This window comes from Cervus elaphus, chromosome 6 (genome assembly GCF_910594005.1).
Source record: "Cervus elaphus chromosome 6, mCerEla1.1, whole genome shotgun sequence".
In the NCBI taxonomy this organism is placed as follows: domain Eukaryota; kingdom Metazoa; phylum Chordata; class Mammalia; order Artiodactyla; family Cervidae; genus Cervus; species Cervus elaphus.
Window position 1 is genome coordinate 44,114,259 of NC_057820.1, and position 22,797 is coordinate 44,137,055.

The 22,797-nt window shown below is 40.9% G+C and overlaps 1 non-coding gene across 1 annotated transcript; it reads right to left on the bottom strand.

Moving 5' to 3' along the window:
• Positions 1-13,927: 13,927 nt before the first annotated feature.
• Positions 13,928-14,029, bottom strand: LOC122696665. The gene has a single exon (XR_006341799.1). It is a non-coding gene; the product is annotated as a U6 spliceosomal RNA (small nuclear RNA).
• Between the last annotated feature and the right edge of the window lie 8,768 nt (positions 14,030-22,797).

A 22,797-nucleotide genomic window follows, 5' to 3' on the forward strand; every position in this document is an offset into this window, starting at 1 on the left:
CTGTACCATATCATATTTTATTTAATCCAGCAAATATTTGCTCTTTAATCAAGGTATTGCTTGGTAATTCTAGTTTAGGAGCATTGTATGTGTGTGTCCATGTGTGTGTATATGAGTTTGTGCAGTGGATGGAGTGTTTATGTCCCCAGATTCATATGCTGAAATTCTAACCCCCAGTGTGATGGTACTAGGAGGTACTAGGTATTAGGAAGTGAGGTCTTTGGGAGGTGATTCAGTCGTGAGAGTGGATCTCTCATGAATTTGATTCGTGTCCTTAAAGAAGAGACCCCAGAGGGCTCCCTCGCCCTTTCTGTGAGGAGGATGCAGGAAAAGAACCAGGAAGCAGTTCCTCACCAGACACTGAATCTGTTGGCTTGAACTTAAACTTCCCAGCCTCCAGAACTATGAGAAATAAATTTCTGTTTAAGCCGTTCAATATGTGGTATTGTTATGGCAGCCTGCACAGGCTAAATGAGTGTGTGTGTGTGTGTGTGTGTACGTGCTTTGATGACTTAGGATAGATTCTAAATGGATGTACTTTGTAAGATGTTTTCTTTTGTTTCTGTTTGCTTTTTTCTGGCTGTGGATACCCCACATAGTCCCCTAACTCTGACTATTGTGAGGGTCACCAGAGTGCAGAGCTCTGTCCCTGAGAGGAAAGGAAATGCTGTTCCTTCCTTTCATGCCCACTCTCCCCTGACCTCTTACCGTCTGTGATGAGGACTCTCGGAGGGTCTTGGTGCCCTGGACTTGGGTTTATCACTAATATTGCAGAATGTGTCAGAATAGGAAGCCTTTGGCAGTTCACAACCAGTGCCAGAGTCTTCATTAGGAGAGGGCTTCTCTGACTCAGCCAGAGAGGGAGTACATTTCTTGCTCGGAATACTCTAGTGTCATTTTATAAAGCATTGGATTTACAGAGGCAGTTTGCTTTTAGAAGTGAAAAAGAAGTTCTAAAAGTACTCTGTGAAAAAAATTTTCTTTTGACAAGATATACATACAAATCCACTTTCAGGAAAGAGTTTGTATTTTCATACAATTTCACAAATGTTTAAAGAAAGATGAAAAAGGGAAGGTTTGTATTTTCTTCCATAGGCTATAGAATAACATGAGGAACCAGTTTTTGTTTTGTTTAAATTTGGTTCCATGAAACACATGATTTATGTTCATAAAAAGACTACTTTAATGTCAGAAGTAGTGAATATAATAAAATTATTTTTTATAGAATGGCCTCTTTTGTGAGTGCTAAAATAGATACAGCAGTTAGATGCTTCCAAAGATTTTTTTTTTTAATTTTGGAGATAAAGGAATTTCAAATTAGTTAACAGAGAGAAAGTCGCATTTACTTGATATTCAACTAATAATAGCAACTTCATAATAAGAGCTACCATATAGTGATTACTAGGGCTTCCCAGGTGGGGCTAGTGGTAAAGAACCTGCCTGCCAATGCAGAAGACATAAGAGACACAGTTCTGATCCCTGGGTGGGAAGGTCCCCTGAAGGAGGGCATGGCAACTCACTCCAGAATTCTTGCCTGGAGAATTCCAGGGACAGAGAAGCCTGGCGGGCTGTGGTCCATAGCGTCCCAAAGAGCTGGACACGACTGAAGCGACTTAGCACACATGCATATTGACTATTTATTCAGCATCAGGATCTATTCTAAGAGCTTTACAGATGCTAGCTTATGTAATCTTCCCACCAGTCCTATGAGGTAGGTATTACTGTTATTCAAATTTTACATTTAAGAAAGCTTTCATACAAGTAACCCTTACTTGCCTCATGTGACATTTTAATGAGACTAGATTTGAATGGCTACAATTGTGCTCAAGATTCATCCTCTGAACCATGGGATCTTGCTGCCTTGTTCTGATTTGACCATGAGCAGTATTTTATTTTATTTTATTTATTTTTTTTCCCATGAGCAGTATTTTAAAACTTTGCTACGAAGGTGTAGATCTATCTTTCAGGACATTTAATCTATAAACAAAAGTACCATTTTCTTGTCTCAGCCTTTTTTCCAGCTGCCTTATCATTTTTAGACTTTTTAATTTAGCCTGTGTCCACAAAGATGTTAGGACTAGTAAGGATGAGCTCCTCTCATAGTAGGTGCTTAATAAATGTCTCTTAAATGAATTAAAATGCAGGATCTCTGGTGGCTCAGTGGTAAAGAATCTGCCTGCAATGCAGGAGCTGCAGGAGACTTGGGTTTGATCCCTGGGTCAGGAAGATACTCTGGAGGAGGGCATGGCAATCCAGCCCAGTGTTCTTGCCTGGAGAATCCCATGGACAGAGGAGCCTGGTAGACTTTTGGGATTTTAGTTCCCTGATCACGGATTGAACTGCACCCTTGACAATGAAAGCGCCAGTCCTAACCACTGGACTACCAGGGAATTTTCGTAATCCTTAGTCTTTTATTGTTCAGCCATCCTTAATCTAAAGTTAATAACTGCTGTTTTGTAACTGTTCTCTGTTCAAATAGCCAGTGTGGTTTCTGTCTCCAGACTGGATACTGGCTGATGAAAAGGTCTATCAGTTTCCTCTCTGAAATTTTACATAGAGATTCTAAGGAAAAAAAGATGGTTCTTTCCTTACAGAATCGAGAGCTGTAAGCACAAAGTAAGCTTGAGGCCATGGTTCCCAAATGCAGAGAAGCTATTTTGAGTTAAAAACACACACACACACACAAAAGATGAAGTCATGCATAGAGATAAATATATGTGAGAGACAAGCGAAGATGGAGAGAATTCTGATGAAGTCATTTGACTTCTTAGAACCAGCCTTGTCTGAAGACAGTTTTCCAGTCCTATTATCAGTAAATTCCTTTTATTTTTCTTAAGCAAGTTTGAATTAGATTTCTGTCTCTTGAAATTGAAAGAACACTAATTATTTTAGAAAGTAGTTTTACCACTTAAGAAGTAAGCACTCATTCATTCATTTATTTTTTGGTTTTAACAGTATCTTTAATTTTTAAAAAAGGATCACTTATTTAACTCTTGTTCACAGTCTCCCAAAGGCAGACTTGGAAGGAGTCTGCTGTGGTCCCTTCTTCACTGAAGGGGGATTGTGGCATGCGTTGCAGTGTTCACCTCAGAGACACCTACCTTAGTCTGAGAACCTTCCTTAGTGACCACCACAAATGACACACAATCATAGATTGGAGTTGTCCAACTCCAACAAAGTTCAAGAGTCAAAAGAGGGGATGTGTTAACCTGATCACTTAACAAACCTTTACAGTATCTCTGCATTTTATGTACAGAGGATCATGGTGGATGTTAGGGACACAAAACTAAGTAAACTCCCACATTTTATAGGAGACTGTTTTAACTGCATGCTTTATTTTCTGTATTCTTTTGGTTTGACATCTGGGGCCTTGCTGACCCTAGAAGGGCCACAGCCCCATCACCTTCCTTATCAGATTCTCATACTCTGGGCCACTTGTCACAATCGTTTGAGGCCATGTACCAGACATCTAAGGACAGCTCTCAGCGTTAGTCACTCAGTCGTGTCCAATGTGACCCCATGGACTAGCCCGCCGGGCTCCTCTGTCCATGGAATTCTTCAGGTGAGAATACTGGGATGGGTTGCCATTTCCTTCTTCAGGGGATCTTCTCGACCCAGGGATCAAACCCAGGTCTTCTGCACTGCAGGCAGATTTTTTTTACCGTCTGAGCCACCAGAAATAGCTGCTAGCCCCAGCACCTACTGAAAGTAATCAAGCCAGCCAATCTTAAGCCTGCTTACCCTATTTTGTTCCTTCCTGTGGAAGCTATAGTAAACATCCCAGCTCATGGTTTTTCCCTCCCCCTCTGCCTCCTGACAGAGCTCGGTGCTTCTCTGAATGGTCCCCTGTGGCACGGCATGGCATGACCCCCCTCTTGAGATCTGTGAATATTACAAACTGTCTCTTTGGTGGCAATTATCTCCTGACCTGCTGATCTTACTGAACCTCCAAAGTCCTATTTCTATATTATATTTAAAAACAGACACCATATTAGGGGAATTTTTAAAAATGTTCCCAGTCTTAATTAATCATTGGAAAAGAGGCCATGCCCACCTAGACACCACTGTATCCTTATCAGTAACTCAGTTACTGTTAGATATTTATCCCCCCGGATTTCCAAGCAGTGTTCATCTCATATCGCCTATATTAATTGCTTCTATCTGAGTTCTACCAACTCCACTCTACTTCAGGCTCTTAACTGACCATCACCTAGTCTCACTTTTCTGATCACCCGCTTCATCTTTCCTTCTTTCAGGCTTTTGTTCATGGTCAATTCAAATGGCACCAGACCCACAAAGCCTCTCTTGACCCTCTCAACTAGGTGTAGGCCTTCCCTTTTATGAACCACCACACTGACTTTTTTCAAGTTTAATCGCATATTTAACCTCTTGTTCTAGTCATCTGAGTCCTTGTTTTAGCTCTCTATCAGACTGTGAACCCCTTGAAGGAGAGAGCCATGACCACCTCTGTATTCTTAGCTCCTGGGCTTCCCCAGTAAAGAATCCACCTGCAATGCAGGAGCCACAGGAAAAGTGAGTTCTACCCCTGGGTCAGGAAGATCCCCTGGAGGAGGAAATGGCAACCCACTCCAGCAATCTTGCCTGAAAAATCCCATGGACAGAGGAGCCTAATGGGCTACAGTCCGAAGGGTCACAAAGAGTCAGACACTACCGAGTTACTGAACACACATTCTTAGGTCCCAGCACAGTGCCTGGTAGCGGGTGCTCCGTATTGTTGAGTGCATAGAAGAATTTGTTGTTGTTATTCAGTCCCTAAGTCGTGTCCAACTCTTTGCCACCCCGTGAACTGCAGTATAGAAAAATAGTGGGCTATAATTTCCTTGAAGTCAGGGACCATGTTTTACCTCTCTTTGTTTATCTTGGAATACCTGCCACAAGATCTTGCCTATAGTTGATGTATAAATAGTTAGTGAGTTGAGTAAGCCAGTAAGGGATGTGGATTAGGTTGTACTAATAATCCCATTTGAAGGATAACAAAACTGAGACTTAGGGAGGTTAATACTCTTCCCAAGGTCACCAAGTTAGTGTGAAGTAGTGTAGCTGGATTAGAACCAGGCACTTTGCCACCTGCTCCACCAGAACTTCTCACTACCTACCATCACAGTAATAGCTGGCACTCCTGAGTCATTCTTAGATCCTAGGAGTCAAGGATGTCCTTTCGTGGGGCAAGATCTCATTCTCTATTATAGATGTTTTTGTGGATTGAATGTTTATGTTGCCCCCAAATTCTGATGTTAAATCCTATTAGGAGGTAGGGCCTTTGGGAGGTAATTGGGTCATGAGAGAAGAACCATTATAATGGGATTAGTGACTTTATAAAAAGAGGCTACAGGGAAGCCTGGTGTACTGCAGTCCATGAGGTTGCAAAGAGTCAGACATGACTGAGCAACTGAACTGAACTGAACAGCTAGCTTACTCTCTTTCCATCATTTGAGGACACAGGAGAAGTCACTTGTCTCTAACCCAGATAAGGGCTCTCACTAGAACTGACCGTCATGACACCTTGATCTCAGACTTCCAGCCTCCAGAATGATGAGAGTTAAGTGCTTGTTGATAAGCCACCTAATTTATGGCATTTTGTTATAATGGCCCCAATTGACAATGACATGTGTTTTTGAAACCCTCTTGATTTTCATAAGATTAGAAATGTATCATGAGCTTTATTGACAACAGATACTTTGATATGTCTCCATTATCAATCTAGTAAAAAGTGAAGACTTAGAATAGCATTTCTGCTTAAGATGAGGAATTGGCAGTTATGAGGAATTTAACATTATTTTCTTGAGAACAACATATTGTAAGTTGATCTGAATCTTTTTGATTTCCCAGAATTTTGACTGGCTGGGTTTATTCCATACCTGCCCCCCCCTCCAACCTTGGCAATATCTCATGAGCTATTGATAAATTATTAAGCTCTGAAGCAAACTGAAGTGCCAGGATTAACCATAAAGCTGTGTATTCATCAGGGTCTAGTCAAGAGGCAGAAAACACAACGGGTTATTTTGATGGCAAAAAATGTAATATGAACAACTGTTGACTAGATATAAAGAATCTTTACCTGGAAAGATAAAGGAAGCACTCAGCATCACGGATGCAGCAGGGAAGCAATGGCTACCCTAGGACTAGGGGAACAAAGTAAAGAATTTGAAATCATTAAAAACCTAGAAACTGAGAGGAGAAGCCCCCTGGAGCTGGAAGTCAGGTCTCTGAGGAGGGGTGCTCTTAGACTTGTGTGTTGAAAAGTGTACCTGGGGTTGTTTTTAATCGGGTATGGTAAGACATGCAGACAGAAATGATTTTCACGCAGGAGGAAGTTTATACTTACAGATGTCTGGGAAGAGACAGCACAATGTCCTATGCAGGGCCACGTAGGGAACACCAGTGTGGGTCAGGAGACAGGAGGAAGAGGAGAAAGCCTGGGCACAAGCTTTTATTGTGGTCTCTTTAGGAAAGGCAAGGCAGGGCACTTTAAACAGTTTAGGATTGAGTAGTTTGAATAATTTATTCAGGCCCTGGGCTATAGGAGTGGTTCCTAGCTATCAAGTCCTGGCTCTGGAGTGATTTGGGGCAGGGGGAATATTGGCTTGGGTGTGAGAGTTTGATAAAGGTGGTTGTTGGGATATGGACTCTGGATTGGTTGCTTTGCATATAAAGGTATGTTGATGGCAAGTTGCTTGCCATCTCTAGAAATTAGCTAACGCTGGGAAGAGCAGTCCTCTGGGGTCTGCAAGCCCCTCACCCCAGTGTTAAAGCATCATAAAATATAAAAAATAAAAATAATGATTAATACAACTGGGCTGACTATGGAAAATAATATGGAGGTTTCTTAAAAAACTAAAAATAGAGTTGCCACATGATTCTGTGATCCCACTCCTGGATGTATATCCAGAGAAAACTAATTCAAAAAGATATATGTACCTCAAATAGCAGCACTATTACAATTGCCAAGGCATAGAAACAACCTGAATGTCCATGAATGGACAAAGAAGAGGTGTGTACATCTCAGAACACAACGGAATACTACTCAGCCATAAAAAGAACAAATAATGCCATTTATAGCAGCATGGGTGAGCCTAGAGATAATCGTATTGAGTGAAGGAAGTCAGACAACATATATCATATCACTTATATGTGGAATCTAAAATAGAATAGAAATGAGCTTATTTATGAAGCAGAAACAATCTCATAGATACGGAAAGCAAACTTACGGTAACCTAAGGGGAAGGGGGGAGATGGATAAATTAGGAGTTAGGGATTAGCACATACAAGCTACCGTGTATAAAAAGATAACAAAGTCCTACTGTATAGCACAGGGAATTATACTCAATATCCTATAATAAACCATAATGGAAACGAATATGAACGAGAATACATATAACTAAATCATTTTGCTGTATACCAGAAACAAGAACAACATTGTAAATCAACTGTACTTCCAAAAAATACATATCTCCATCAAAAAAATAATAAAGTGTATAATTTAATGGTAAAAAAAATATAGCTGGGCTGGTGTTTCTGAGTTCCAAGGGCCTCAAGCTGCTTTTCTGAGCTATAAACCTCCTCCCTCCTTTGGGGTCAGAGAGGGTAGCTAACATATACCTCTCAAAGAGGAGAGAGTTTCTGCCCTATTCACTGAACTTAGTAACAATTCAAAGACTCTATAGTAGAAGTGATTGCTTATGTATTCTAGATATCCTAAAAGAATATACACACTCAGCTCCTTACCTCACTTGAAGACTTTCTCTTCTAGATTCTAGGTCCATTACTAAATATCATATGTCTGTGGATAGCAAAGATGTGAAACCACTTTTTAAACTGGAGACAAAAGTGGGGGCCTGTGATGAGCATTATAGTCACTTTCTATTTCCTCTGTTTCCTCTGTCCCCCCACACCATTGCGTCTCCACTAGGAGATCTCAGGGGAAAAAAAAAAAAGCAAAAGCAGAAAACATTTACCCACAATAATTGCCAGCTGACATTGAGGGAGGATATTTTTAATTTCTAGAATTTTGCTTCTCCAGAATTTGAACTCTTATGATATGAGTTGGCTGAAAAACAGGGCCCAAGACAAAGCATTCATGTGAATGTTTTATTGTGGGGCAGGGTTGGGGGAGGCTGGTGAAATTCCCGGATGGCAAGAGTGAGGGAAAACGGTGTGTGAGACAGAGAGGGAGGATGGATCATTACTGCCCTGGCCACAGGCTTCAAAAGAAAACAGCTGAAACTATGGCCCCTTTAGCTGTCTCCAGGTGGGCCCTTTGGAGCCCCTGGATGTTGAAGCAGTTCTTTGTGAGAAAGAAGTGAATTTATCTGTTGGTTTCCTCCTTATGGCTCTCATCGGTCAAAATTTGCCCCATTTGGTTGTGTGACCCCATTGGACATCCAGTGGGAAATTTTTATCCCCTGCTTCGCAGCCCAGAGCCTCTGTAAGTCTGTTAAAGCTGCTATGGCTCTGCTCTGATGGAAGTCACGCTAGCCTCCAGTCTTCCTCTTAAAACGATGTGACTTCAGCCGTGCTTGGAGGAGAGGCAATGGTGGCCGGGGCAGGTGGCAGGTGGCCAGATTTTTCAAGTGACAAGTGGCAAAGAGACCAGGTGAGGATGTACATAAATTGCATCTGATGTAGAAAGTAATGTGGTTGTTCAGTCACTAAGCTGTGTCTGACTGCTTGTGACCCCATGGACTGCAGCACGCCAGGCTTCCCTGTCCTTCGCTATCTCCTGGAATTTGCTCAAATTAATGTGCTATTAATTTGCTATTAATGAGTCAGAGATGCTATATAACTATCTCATCTTCTGCCACCTTCTTCTCCTTTTGCCTTCAATCTGTCCCAGCATCAGGGTCTTTAGCAATGAGTCAGTTCTTCCCATCAGATGGCCAAACTATTGGAGCTTCAGCTTCAGCATCAGCCCTTCTAATGAATATTCAGGGTTGATTTCCTTTAGGATTGACTGGTTTGGTCTCCTTGTCGTCCAAGGGACTCTGAAGAGTCTTCTCCAGCATCACAATTTGAAAGCATCAATTCTTTGGCACTCAGCCTTCTTTATGGTCCAACTCTCACATCCATACATGACTACTGGAAAAACCATAGCTTTGACTGTATGAACCTTTGTTGGCAAAGTGATGTCTCTGCTTTCTAATATGCTGTCTAGGTTTGTCAAAGCTTTTCTTCCAAGGAGCAAACATCTTTTAATTCCATGGCTGCAGTCACTGTGTGTTCTGATTTTGGAGCCCAAGAAAATAAAATCTGTCACTGTTTCCACTTTTCCATCTATTAATGGTAAGGAGTAAATCAGAGGTTGGAAATATTTATAAATACAAATGAAAGTAGTTGGAGAGATGAAAAGTTCCAGGACCATATGTCTGGAACATGGATTTATAGAGCATGCGAGACAGAGGTCTCTGTCAACACATGGAGCAAGTGTGTGTTGTGCTAGGGGAAGGGGCGTGGAGGGGAAGGGCAGCCCTGCCTCAGGAGACGGGAGACCCGATCCCACTGCCCCGTCTTCCCTTAGCTGTGGCATGATCTTGAATTTGTTTCTTCCCTCTGAACCTCTGTTGCCTTATTTAAGAAATGAAAGAGAATCAAAGCTGACACTTTTCAGTTCTAAGATATATGTTTCAGAGAAACCATTTTGCAGGAGTAATTTACACGTACAGTCTTCTCAAATTTTACTATATAAAAATGAGGAATTATAGTTAAGAGCATCACCAGACAGTAGCTCATTTTTAACTTAATACATGTGCTAATGGATCTGACAATGAGCTACTGCCCTGGGCAGTCAGCCAATCTGACTCTAGGCCTGATTCTGTCAGCAGAAAGCTATCAGTTCAGTTCAGTTCAGTTATTCAGTCGTGTCTGACTCTTTGTGACCCCATGAACTGCAGCACACCAGGCCTCGCTGTCCATCACCAACTCCCAGAGTTTACCCAAACTCATGTCCATTGAGTCAGTGATACCATCTAACCATCTCATCCTCTATCGTCCCCTTCTCCTCCTGCCTTCAATCTTTCCCAACATCAGGGTCTTTTCAAATGAGTCAACTCTTCGCATCAGGTGGCCAAAATACTGGAGTTTCAGCTTAACATCAGTCCTTCCAATGAACATTCAGGACCAATTTCCCTTAGGATGGACTGGTTGGATCTCCTTGCAGTCCAAGGGATTCTCAAGAGTCTTCTCCACCACCACAGTTCAAAAGCACCAATTCCTCTGGGCTCAGCCCTCTTTATAGTCCAAATCTCACATCCATACATGACCACTGGAAAAACCATAGCCTTGACTAGATGGACTTTTGTTGGCAAAGTAATGTCTCTGCTTTTTAATATGCTGTCTACGTTGGTCATAACTTTCCTTCCAAGGAGTAAATGTCTTTTAATTTCACGGCTGCAATCACCATCTGCAGTGATTTTGGTGCCCCCAAAAATAAAGTCAGCCACTGTTTCCACTGTTTCCCCATCTATTTGCCATGAAGTGATGGGACCAGATGCCATGATCTTAGTTTTCTGAATGTTGAGCTTTAAGCCAACTTTTTCACTCTCCTCTTTCACTTTCATCAAGAGGCTTTTTAGTTCCTCTTCACTTTCTGCCATCAGGGTGGTGTCATCTGCATATCTGAGGTTATTGGTATTTCCCCCAGCAATCTTGATTCCAGCTTGTGCTTCCTCCAGCCCAGCGTTTCTCATGATGTACTCTGCATATAAGTTAAATAAGCAGGGTGACAATATACAGCCTTGGCATACTCCTTTTCCTATTTGGAACCAGTCTGTTGTTCCATGTCCAGTTCTAACTGTTGCTTCCTGACCTGCATACAGGTTTCTCAAGAGGCAGGTCAGGTGATCTGGTATTCCCATTTCTTGAAGAATTTTCCACAGTTTATTGTGATCCACACAGTCAAAGGCTTTGGCATAGTCAATGAAGCAGAAATAGATGTTTTTCTGGAACTCTCTTGCTTTTTCGATGATCCAGTGGATGTTGGCAATTTGATCTCTGGTTCCTCTGCCTTTTCTAAAACCAGCTTGAACATCTGGAAGTTCACGATTCACGTATTGCTGAAGCCTGGCTTGGAGAATTTTGAGCATTACTTTACTAGCATGTGAGATGAGTGCAATTGTGCAGTACTTTGAGCATTCTCTGGCATTGCCTTTCTTTGGGATTGGAATGAAAACTGACATTTTCCAGTCCTGTGGCCACTGCTGAGTTTGCCAAATTTGCTGACAAAGCTATAAAGTAAAGTAAAGTAAAGTGGCTCAATCGTGTCTGAATCTTTGCGACCCCGTGGACTGTAGCCTACCAGGCTCCTCCCTCCATTGGATTCTCCAAGCAAGAGTACTGGAGTGGGTTGCCATTTCCTTCTCTAGGGGATCTTCCCAACCCAGGGATCTAACCCGGAACTCCTGCATTGCGGACAGACGCTTTAGCCTCTGAGCCAGTGGGGAAGCTCAAAGCTATAAGATCACCATAATCAGTAGACATTTGCCTGTGGGCTTCATCAAAGCACATGCTCTGGTCTCCCATCACCTTGGTCAGAGTCCCAGTGTTAGCACTAACTACCTGCGTGACTTCGGGCGTGTTACTGAACTTCTCTGACTGTTTTCCCTTCTCTGTTTAGTGGGGCTGCCATGAGCAAATGCCCATGAAATGTGTGACATAAGTGTACACATTCAAGGGTTTCTTTAGTATTTCCTTAATTGTAAAAAGAAGAAGTTAGATCTGTAGATCCCTGGGACACAGTCCACTTTAACATTCCATGACTCCATGCTCTGATTCATTACTTAGTCACTCCAAATGCTTAATGAACATTTATTACATATGCAGTCTGGGCCACCTTGCCTTCAGGCCCATCCAACCTGGTTGAGGCAGTCACATAAGATTAGAAACCACACACAATAATTTACGCTACTGTAACAAGGAGTGTTACCTTAAAATCATAATACATTTTATTTATAGAGTTCTAAGACTGATGACCTATCAAATACATTATTCTAGGAAAAGGCACTTTTGTCAGTGTTGGAGGACATGCTTATGACAAGTCTTTACAGTTCTTTAAAAAATTATTTTAAACATACCCATTAGTATGTGTTCAACTTATAACTGATGGATTATTGTTGGAAGAAGTGTCCACATGGAGTTTTATTCTAAAGTCTGAATGAAGCCTGGTAAATTATGTATCATTGCTTAGTGTAGCTACTCTTTTTAATTATATCATTTTTCTAATGAAAAAATTAACATTAAAATTAATATTAAACAGGTGATTTGAGTTTTATTGAAGTAGAAATGTTTTGTTTCCATAAAGGTCACCATGGTTAAGTTTTAGACTCAGTACCAAAAAAGGATGATTTTTTTTAATCAATAGCAAAGCCTTTCTGGCTATTCAGAACAACACTGAATGCAGGATTCAAAAAATCCTGTTCAGTTTGAATTATGAGGGTAGAGGAGCAAATTTGGAAATGTATGGTACTTCAAATGTGTGTTTGGATTAGAAAAAAAAAGCACTTTTAACAAATAATGCTAGGAAAAACAGGGAAATCTATAGTATTATTGTACATTCAATAAAACATGCAGAAAAATAATTTAAGAAGGCTTAAGTCAAGACTCCCAGAAGTTTATTTTAAGATATTCAGGAAGATGCTATTATAAGGTACCACGTGTTGTGATGGGCTTCCCGATAGCTCAGCAGATAAAGAATCTGCCTGTAATGCAGGAAATGCAAGAGACCCCGGTTTGATCCCTGGGCTGGGAAGATCCCCTGGAGGAGGTAATGGCAACCCACTCCAGTATTCTTGCCTGAAAAATCCCAGGAGCCTGGTGGGCTATGGTCCAAAGGGTCTCAAAGAGTCGGCCATAACTGAATACTGAGCACTGTGCTGTGATGATGAGATGCTGAACTTTGATTTAGAACATGTTGGTTCAACTCTTTAATCTGCTACTCACTGTTTTAGATCACCTTGGCCAAGGACTCTACTCTCTCTGTGATTTGGTTGTCTGTAAAATTGAAGGATTAAAATTTTTTTTCAAATTAATTAGGATTGTTGTTTAAAGTATTATCAAAATTTTACATGCACATAGTTTAAAGATAAATAGTTTCACAAAGCTTGTCTGAAAACAGCATCCCTTCCCCCACCACTTCCCATCTTCAAAGGAAAACACTTCCAACTTCTATTTCTTCTAATATTTGCCCCTGTGTCTCTATGTTATATGCTTAAATTTCTCATTTTTAAAATTTTTAAAATTGTGGTAAAATATACATGAGATTTTAACCATTTTAAATTAATTAAGTATATTCACATTGTTGTGCAATCATTATCAGTACCCATCTCCAGAATTTTTTTCATCATCCCAAACTGAAACTCTGTACCTGTTACAGTGTAAGCTTCCTTGACCCCCAGTCCTTAGTAAAATCTCCATTCTGCTTTCCATCTCTACATATTTGAGCATTCTGGGAACTCCATATAAGTGGAACCGCACAATATTTGTCCTTTAGTGGCTGGCTTCTTTCACTTGGTATCATGTCCTCAAGGTTTATCCCTGCTGTAGTACATGTCAGAATTTTCTTCCTTTTTAAGGTTGAATAATATTTCATTGTTTGTATATACAATGTTTTGTTTGTCCATTCATCTGTCAGTATACATTTGGGTTGCTTCCACCTTTTCGTTATTGTGAATAATATTGCTATGAACATGAGTATACAAATATCTGGTTTAGGTCCTGTTCTCAATTCTTTTGAGTATAATAAATGTGAAAGTGGAATTGCTGGATCATATGTGTTAAGTAGTAACACTTAAATTTAATTTTCTTTGAGGACCTAACAGCCTGTTTTTCATAGTGGCTAGACCACTTAACTTTGCTACCAGCAATGCACAAGAATTCCAATTTCTCCACATCCTTACTTGTTCTTCCTTTCTTTTTAAAAAATGTTAGAAGTGTCACCAATTTGTGTGTTGTCCTTGTGTGGGACTATACTGATCTCTATGTCATTCCAATTTAATAAATGTACTGCTGACGTGAGCACTTTGTATAATTTTGCTTTCTACTTTCTGGAAGAGTTCCTTAATTTTATCTTCTAGCCTTTCTACTGAGCTTTAATTTCTGCTATTATACATGTAATTTCCAAGAACTTTTGGTCGCTGGTATCAAACATTCATGTTTCTTTTTCTTTTTTTTTCATGTTTCTTTTTCAAAAGAACTTCTTATTTTTTTTTAACATTGCTTTTTTTTAGAAGACTTTATTTTTTAGAGAAGATTTAAGTTTACAACAAAACGGAGAGGGAAGTACTGAGATTTTCCATATACTCCCTGCCCTTACACATCAACATTACCAGAGTGGTACTTTGTGTTACCAAGGCTAATCCCCCAACATCAGCATTACGAGAGCTGTACTTGGTGTAACCAAGGATAATCCTACGTTAACATCATAATCACCCAAAGTCCATAACTTACATTATGGCTCCCTCGTGGTGTTGTACACCCTATGTTTGGACTAATGCTAAATGACAAATCCCATCACTGTAATATTGTCCAAAGTATTTCCATAGCCCTAAAAATCCTTTGTGTTCTGCTTATTCATTTCCCCTCCTATCCACCATTACCCCTGGAAACCACTGATCAATTACCTTCATATTTTCATCTTTTTTAGAATGTCATATATTAACAGCTGGAATCATAGAGCCTTTTCAGATTGGCTTCTTTCACTTAGTATTATGCATTTTACGATCACTCTTTATCTCTATGTCTTTCCATGGCTTGACAGCTCACTTCTTTTTGGCACTGAATAGTATTCAATTGTCTGGATGTAAGACAGTTTATTCACCTACTGAAGGACATTACAGTTGATTCCAAATTTTGACCATTATCAGTAAAGCTGCTATAAACACCTTATGCAGGTGATTGTGTGGGTATAAGTTGTCAACTGCTTTGGGTAAATACTAAGGAGAATTCTTGCTGGATTGTAGAGTAAGAATATGTTTAATCTTGTAAGAAAACAAAACTGTCTTCCAAAGTGGTTGTGCCATTTTGCATTCTCACGCGCAGTGTATGAGAGCTCCTGTTGCTCCACATTCCTGTTCGCATTTCATGTCCTCATCCAGTGCTGTGGATTTCGGCAACACTAATAGGTGTGTGGTAGTAGCTCATTCTTTACTTGCACTTCCCTGGTGACATATGATGTGGAGTATCTTTTCATCCACTTATGAGTCACTTGTATATCTTCTTTGCTGGGTGTCTGTTAAGGTCTTTTGTCCATTTTTAAATTGAGTTGGTCTTTTTCTTATTGTTGATCTTTAAGAGTTTTCATATATTTTGCATAACAGTCCTTTATCAGATGTGTCTTTTGCAAGTATTTTCTTGCAGTCTGTGGCTTGTCTTCTCATTCTCTAGGTACTGTCTTTGACAGAGCAGAAGTTTTTAATCTTAATGAAGTCCAGATGATCAATTCTTTCTTTCATGGATTTTGTCTTTGATGTTGTATCTAAAGAGACATCACTGTATCTAAGGTCACTTAGGTTTTCTCCTATGTTGTCTTCTAAGAGTTTTATAGTTTAGTGTTTTACATTTAGGTTATGATCCATTTTGAGTTAGTTTTTGTGAAAGGTGTAAAGTCTGTGTCTATACTCCTTTTTTGCATGTGGATGTGTAGTTGTGCCAGCGCCATCTGTTGAGGTGACTATCTTTGCTCCATTAGACCATCTTTGCTCCTTTTTCAGAGATCAGTTGACTGTATTTATAAGGGTCTATTTCTAGGCTCTCTATTCTGATCCATTGGTCTTTTTGCTCATTCTTTTGCCAATACGTTACTGTCGTGATTACTAAGTAAATTTATAGTAAGTCTTGAAGTTGGATAGTGCCTTGTTCTTTTTCTTGGGTGAAATAAATTTTCCTCTCTGTCTGGGCACTTTAACTACATCTATTTAAGGCATTATTTTGCCTCCATGGTCTCTTTTTTTTCCAAGTTGGCTCACCCCAACCACTTCCTTTATTTTAGTTTCTGTCTTTTGTGCCACAGACTTTCCTTTGGCGATCTGGTGATCCTTGGTCATCTGCTCATATTTAAGGGCTCTGAGCAGATTGGAAGCTCTTTGTTGACTATGAGATTCACCAAAGGAAAAAAAAAAAGAGATTCACCGAAGGATGACCTGGCTGGAAAAATTTGTCAAATCTATAGATATTATTTTGGACTACTCAGGTTCTCTAGAGAAATATTTTCCAATTTCCTGCTTCAAAGATATAGCCCTGGTTCCCTTCAACTGGAGCTCATTCAGAAAAAACACTGGGGAGGGGTGTGTGTAGGGTCTGTCAACGTTCAGTATACATTCTGTTAACACTTCTGCGTACTGAAGTGCTCTCCCTGGGCTGAGCATCCCCGAGTCCAGAAGCTTTGTTTTCTATCTCCACAGAGTAAGCTTCCAGAATTTGGGTGGGGTGGTGGAGAAACACTTGATCTGCTGCATCGAATGGGAGAGAGGGGTCTGAGGGTCTAATTGCTTCTTAAACAGAAATCAAGTCATTCCCTCAATTGTCCTACATTTGCCCCTATTTCAGAGGCACCTGGTGCTGCCAACCTTGATCTGGATCTTCCTGGGATTCTGTAATGGAACTGGATTGCTTCTCAGCTTTCCCTCTGCAGCTTCAGGATTTAGGTCTCAGTGAGCTATCTGAGTCAATTACCACTCATTCACTGTTTTCAGGCTTGCAGTATTTTGTTGCTATGCTTCTTCTCTCATCCTTTTTATCTTGTGTATCTTCACACAATCTTTTTACTGTCATTTTGGAAGAATTTGGAGGGAAGGAAATTAAATATATAATATGTGCTTGATCTTCCATTTTTCTCCAGTATGCTAATGTATCTTTTAGTTCTAACAGTCTGTGAGTCTAAGATGGATGATAGATTGTAAAGAATCTAATCTCAATTATGCAAGGCTGTGCTGCACAGAATGTAGATTTTCCTAACTACTGGGGCTTCCTCTACTAGCTGCTCACTTGCTTGGTTGCCTACTGTCATAGTACATGGGGCAGAAGGTATGGTGAAATCCCCAACAACCTGCTTTACAACTTCTTTTCTGGCAAAAAAGACTACAGAAAGGAAAATATTAAGGGTCATGACTGAAAGTGAGGATTTACTGCTTTACATTATTTATGATTTCTTAGCTTACAATTAGAGATATTTTAATGTTTTAAAATCGTATTTCTTTGAGGGAATTACCCTGGCAGTCCAGTGGTTTGGACTCTGCATTCTCTTTGTCGAGGGCCCAGTTCAATCCCTGGTTGGGGAACTAAGATCCTACAAACCAAAATAATTTTGCCCGCCCCCATATTAATTTTCTTTCAGTTGATAATAAGCAAAGCAATGTATCATTTCAAGATGTTGTGTTTGTTAAAAATACTTGCATGTGTATCATATGATTAGATCAATCACATGAGGCATGTTCAAATAAAGAAACTGAAAAAAAAAAAAAAAGAAAGAAACTGAGGCATGAAAACCAGTCAGATAACCTCCTTAAGTATATACAGCTAATGAGGATCTTTTTGGAAGAGGGTCAGAAAAATCAGTTTTCTCTTTCATCTATGTCTACTTGGTAGTGATAAGAGGGTGTTCATTCTCTTGGAGCAGTCCAGTTTATGGAGGAGATTTGGCAGCAGAACTGTTACCATCTGTAACTGCTATTTATTTAGTATCTACTAGGTGCTTGTATGAGTGCATGCTAAGCTGCTTTGGTCATGTCCGGTTCTTTGTGCCCCTATGGACCGTAGCCCTCCAGGCTCCTCTGTCCAGGGGATTCTCCAGGCGAAAATACTGGAGTGGGTTGCCATGCCCTCCTCCAGGGGATCTTCCTAACACAGGAATTGAACCTGTGTCTCTTACATTTCCTGCATTGGCAGGTGGGTTCTTTACCGCTAGCGCCACCTGGGAAGCCCGTTATGTGCTTGGCTGTGTGCAAATACTTCACATGTTGTCTCATGAATCTTCATAGTGGTCTTCTTTCTTTACAGACAGGAAACTGAGACCCAGACAGGTTAAAAACTTGTTGAGGTACACACAACTTATACTTGCAGGAACTGGTCTTTCTGACTTGATTGGGCTCTTACTACACACAGCTTCCTCCACGACACACAGGTGAGAAGCTTAGTCTAGTGGCCAACTGGAGGAAAATGAGTGATTACAATACCGTATGCTAAGGGCTGCAGTGGGGTTACAATATGGTGTTATGAGGGCCAGTGGGACTACTTGGAGGAAGTCATCAAATCAGAGGCCTGATGGGACAGCGGGAGCTAGCCAGGGAAGAAAGGGCAAAAGAGCATTTCAGGTGGAGTGGGCCAAAAGACATTCTTGTACCTGGGGGAAGTCAGAGTAACTGAGCAAGGGCCATGGCTGGAGATGGAGAGATGGACTTGGCAAAGAGAGGAGAGCCTAGAGGGAAGTGTGGGGGGGCAAGTAGAAAGAGACTTGGAAGTCTATGGAGGGAAGTTAGGTGTTTATCCTCAGGACAGCAGGGACATTAAAGGTTTTTAGCAAAGGAAGGACATATATAAAAATTTGCATTTTATAAAGACCAGTCTGGTAACTGCAGGAAGAACGGATGTGAGAGGGACTGGAAAGGGGGAGGAGTCGAGAATGATTTTCAGATCTTTTCCTCGGACAAGTGGACAGGGTGGTGCCATTCACTGAGTCAAGGATCGGCCTCAGGATAAAAGTCTATTGCAGTATCTAGGGATGTGATCTGATCCATTAGATCTGATTGTGCACAAAAATTCAGTGAATGTTTAGAACTAACTGGACAGACCTATGTTCATAACCATGATCTACAACAGGTTCAGAATCAGTTTAAATCTTAAGAAATTTGGGTATCTTTGTACTTATCCCCATATATTCTCCCATTTAAAAAAAAATCTTGATTGTGTTTACTGCTTTTTTAAAAATTAAGTTGAATTATACAAGCAACAATGGATTTTATAGATTTACTGTTTTACGTGAGTTTCCATCTAAAAAGGGAATACCAACATGGGATTTTAAAAATATGTGTTTGTATTGTCAAATTTGCAGTTTTTCTAGGTACTGTACTAAAAATGTACAAAATTGAAGGAGTAGTGGAATTATACAACTTTTAAAAACTGGTATGATGGCATGGGAAAGAAAATGTTACACAATGTAATATACTTGCTTATCGATTCCTTCCTCTAATATTTATGATCTTTAGAAAATGTTACTGTTGGTTGTACTTGGCATTGTGTAGAACATACAATATTAAAAATAATAAAATTACAGAGCTGGAGAGAAATTTAGATAATTCAGTTCTCTCATTTTAGGATAATGGACATCAGAAAGTCCCTACAGCTGAGGAGTCTGAGCAAAAGAATGTCCACTCCTTTGGTTAGTGGTACATAAATCACTGTGTCCTTCGACACTCAAACTATTATAGGAAAGGAAACTGACAACTTGAATCTTCATGCTCTTTCATTGCAATGGAAAGTGGAAAAAAAATACAGTTTTGTGGAGAGGATTTGTATTGTCTCTTAAATACGTCATTGAATCTTAACATTTGTTTTTAGATGCAATAAAACTTCTCCACAAGATTTCTTAAAAAACTGGAATTAGAACTGCCATATGACCCAGCAATCCCACTCCTGGGCATACACACTGAGGAAACCAGATCTGAAAGAGACACGTGCACCCCAATGTTCATCGCAGCACTGTTTATAATAGCCAGGACATGGAAGCAACCTAGATGCCCATCAGCAGACAAATGGATAAGGAAGCTGTGGTACATATACACCATAGAATATTACTCAGCCATTAAAAAGAATTCATTTGAATCAGTTCTAGTGAGATGGATGAAACTGGAGCCCATCATACAGAGTGAAGTAAGCCAGAAAGATAAAGATCAATACAGTATACTAACGCATATATATGTAATTTAGAAAGATGGTAACAATAACCCTATATGCAAAACAGAAAAAGAGACACAGATGTATAGAACAGAATTTTGGACTCTGGGAGAAGGCAAGGGTGGGATGTTTTGAGAGAACAGCATTGAAACATGTATATTATCTAGGGTGAAACAGATCACCAGCCCAGGCTGGATGCATGAGACAACTGCTTGGGCTTGGTGCACTGGGAAGACCCAGAGGAATCGGGTGGAGAGGGAGGTGGGAGGGGGGATCGGGATGGAGAATACATGTAAATCCATGGCTGATTCATGTCAATGTATGACAAAAACCACTACAATACTGTAAAGTAATTAGCCTCCAACTAATAAAAATAAATGGAAAAAAAAAACAACTTCTCCACAGCTGCTTTGGGAAAACAATAATATGAATCTTCATATTAAAGGTGCCAATAGCATATATATTTGTAGGATATTGGCTTGTAAAATATTAAATGGAAAGCAATTAATAAAGGCTAAAGTGTGCCCATGAAATTGTTACTATTAAACATTTGTGGAGCTTAAAGTGTTTGCAAAATATTTGTCATTTGCATAACCAGTTTCCATATTTTCTAATAATGAAATGTCTTCTTGGAAGTTGATAAAAATTACAAAGCAGTTTTAAGAGCTACATAAGAGCTACACATTTCATATACACTTAACAACATTGTATATTCTAAACTGTCTATACTACTGTTATGGCAAAAGAAGAGAATAAAAAATTATGTTTCCCTCAGTGACAAAGCAAAGTAGGTAAAAAAGTTTATTCAAATAAACTTTTGACTGATAAAATATTGTTTCTAACATGTTCAGTAACTGGTCTCAGACAACATAACACTCTTCATTATTAGAAATTATAAAGCACTGTAGACATTCTTTAATAAATGCAATGTAATATTTAGTGTATCTGATGCATCATATATGGTATAGGCTAGAGTCTGTGTATGAGAAAATAGAAAATATATATTTTGGTTTCTATCCCTGGTTCTTGGCACAGTGCTCCCCAAACCCTTGTGAATTCCTAAGGGACAAGAGCACTAGAAGCATCTTTTAATCTATTGAATCTGTGGGTTCCTAGATGGTCCTGGATGAGGGCTGGTCACCAGAAAGAATCACATCATACTTAGAAGCTTGAAATTTTCAAGCCGGCTCCCAACTTCTCCAGAGAGGAGAGAGGGGATGAAAATGGAGTTAATAATTCATTGTGCCTACTGGAGGAAGCTTCCATAACCCCAGTAGCAGCATTTGGAGAGCTTCCAGATGAGTGAATACCTACGGAAGGGTGAAGCCTTCCCTCGTGGTTCAGACAGTAAAGAATCCACGTGCAAAGCAGGAGATCTGGGATGGATCCCTGGGTCGGGAAGATCCCCTGGAGGAAGGCATGGCAGCCCACTCCAGTATTCTTGCCTGGAGTACCCCCACGGCCGGAGGAGGCTGGCGGCCTACAGAGCACGGGGTCGCCAAGTGTTGGAAGCGCCCTGGCGATTGAACCAAAACAAGAGAAGGAAACCCGGCCGAGAGGCGGGGCCAGAGGCGAGCCCGCCCCCGCCGCCTGTTGAGGGGAGCCGGCGCGCAGGTCGCGGGGATGGTGAGTCAGTCTGAAGGCCCACGTGGCCATGGCCGGGGCTCCGAGACCCTCGGACTCGTCCCGGCCGCGCCCGGCGGGGGCCAGGGGAAGGCTCCCGCGGGCGGCCAACATCCTGGACCATGTCTACGGACTGATCCGGTGCATGCAAAGGGAACAGCCGCCCAGGTGCCTGCCTCAGCGGCCAGGGCCGCCTCTCCCACGTGGTTTTCCGCTGGTGTGCTGGTTCCGAAAAGGCGCCGGACCGGAGGCGAACCAGCCGTCTCAGAGAGGCCAGTCCCCTTCTCGAGTTCGCTGGCAATTCCTTCTCTCCTGGGAACCCTGTCTAGTCGCCGCTGACCCATCCCAGTTTCTTTAGTCAGATATGAAAAAAGATGTCAGTTTGGTTTCCAAAATGAGGAGAAGCAAAGCAAGAGTCTAGTATTTCTATGTTTGCCTCTGGAGAACGCAAGAATTGGTCCCTGGAATTTAAATGATGCTACAAGTATGGTGTGTGGTTGTGGGAACTCTGCTGCTTGAGGAAGACTGGTTTCATAGTTGGGGCCACACAGTGTAGGTGAGAGAGAGGGGTTTGCGTTTGGTTTGGTTTTTCTGACACTAGGTGAAAACCATCTATTGAGGACCTCCCAGAGAAATAAAAATCAGCTGATGTTGAGGTTGCACCTTTCCCCCTCTTTGAAGAGAAAGAGGAAAGTTATTCTTGCTTGATTTTGAACTTGGAGAAAATGTCAGATAAAATGGATGTGTTTAGGCGTCACCTAGAAGAGAAATCTTTAGATTGCCCTTAAGTAATGCTTGGGCAAAAATCTCACTCCTGGGTGTGCAGCTGTGGAGGGCATTGGCTTGCGCCTGGGCAACGAGAGGCCTGGTGTGGTCACCTCTGCAGGGACAGCAGCAGCAATAATATTGTGATGTTTATTGAGCATATGCTATGTGTGATTCTAAGTGACTTGCATATACTATTTAATACCAAGTGCTCTTTTGAGCGCTTTAATGTATTATTATTTAGTTTTGATGAGTATATGAAGTAGCTGCTGTTGTTATAGTCCCATTTTACAGATGAGGAAACGAAAACAAGAGTTTTTCAAGTGGGTAAATGCCCCCGTTCTCCAGCTGCTATGAGTATAGGCTCCTAACAGTTCACAGTTGAACCTCCTTTCAAGAATTGCCCTCACTGATGGAGGCTGCCTTGCCAGGAAAAGCCCCAGTGGTTACACCCCAAGACTTTTGGTGACGGCCTGGAGCTAAGGATTGCTCAGAGGGCGCCTGCCTGCTCCA